The following is a 1,412-nucleotide window of genomic DNA, read 5'->3' as shown; positions in this document are numbered from 1 at the left end:
GTATGATTAGATATACATATGATTGATGAAAGTGAATTCTATGAAATAATCATTAGAGCTGCAAAAACAATAGTATATTTGAGAAGACAAAGCCAGTATTATATAAATATAATTACCTTCTATGGAGTTATTTTCATGGCTTTGCCAGAGATCTTTCTCACCTCACCAACCTCACCAACATTCTTGGTCTTCAGAATATTTTATGGCTGAACTGACATTTATTGTTCAGTTCAGGGAAGGTAATATAGGGAGGGGAATATTGCTTTGCCTAACTAATGCAATTTTCCTCCTACAACATATTTATTTTTCATGTAATATACATAAAATATATAGTATACAGCGTGTATGTGTTTGTATTACAGGTTTCATAGTTTCATCATTTATGGTATATTTATAATACAATATTATTTTATCTTCTTATGATTGGCTTTAAGAAAGTATGGAAAACTAGTAAAATTTTTAAAAAGTTATCCAGGCTTAATGTGCCTTCTTGTTATAGGATATAGGCTACATAAATCAAATAGGATCTAAATCGAATAATCACAAAATAATTTGAAAAAGGCTTTGGTTGTCTAGGGAAGGGATGTCAAGCTGCCGGCCCACGGGCCGGGTGCATCATAACAAAACCGTGACCACCCCATTGCTGGCAATGGCAAAAAAGTCGCTATATGTCACGTGATGTGACGTTGCGAGTTTGACACCCCTGATCTAGGGGAACTACAAAAACATCCTCAAATAAAAAAATATTTGTATTGTTTACATTAGAACAAGAAAAATAGTTGATTATATACTGCTTCTATTAAGAGATGTATTTTTCTTGAGATTTGTGTTAATAAGTGAGTTACAACTGCAATGGAAAATCAATTTTGTGGGAGTAACATAGTAATGATTTTTGTAGTTGCTGTACTGCACATATTCATCACAGTGACATGTATCCTCAAAGAGAAAATTACTCTCAGGTTCACTCTTTCCCAAATTCACAGTATTGCTATCCTTCAATACAGGTGGACCTGCACAGTTAAATAAGTAGTCCTTGATCAGTAACTGCCTCATTTAGTGACTGTTCAAAGTTAATGATAATGATAAAAAAGTAACTTTGCAATCCATTCTTGCAGTTATGATCTTCAGAGGTCTGTAAAGCAAAGGAAAGCTAAAGAAAAATTATAAGCACATTCATGGTTTCACTTAGTGACCAGTTCATTTAACAACTGAATTTCCAGTCCTAATTGTGGTCACTAAACAAGGATTATGTAATAAGACAGACATAATCAAATTATGTTTTAATTAATTTCTTTTGTTAGTTCAGGATTTTGGCATTAATTTTAGCTAGATAATATCTCACGGCTAGTATTGAACTCAGAACATAAAATTTGTATTCTCAATTAATTGATAACTGAATTAATGAACTGGGT

This window comes from Protobothrops mucrosquamatus, unplaced genomic scaffold (assembly GCF_001527695.2).
Source record: "Protobothrops mucrosquamatus isolate PMUCROS unplaced genomic scaffold, P.Mucros_1.0 scaffold1071, whole genome shotgun sequence".
In the NCBI taxonomy this organism is placed as follows: domain Eukaryota; kingdom Metazoa; phylum Chordata; class Lepidosauria; order Squamata; family Viperidae; genus Protobothrops; species Protobothrops mucrosquamatus.
This window is presented reverse-complemented; position numbering follows the sequence as displayed.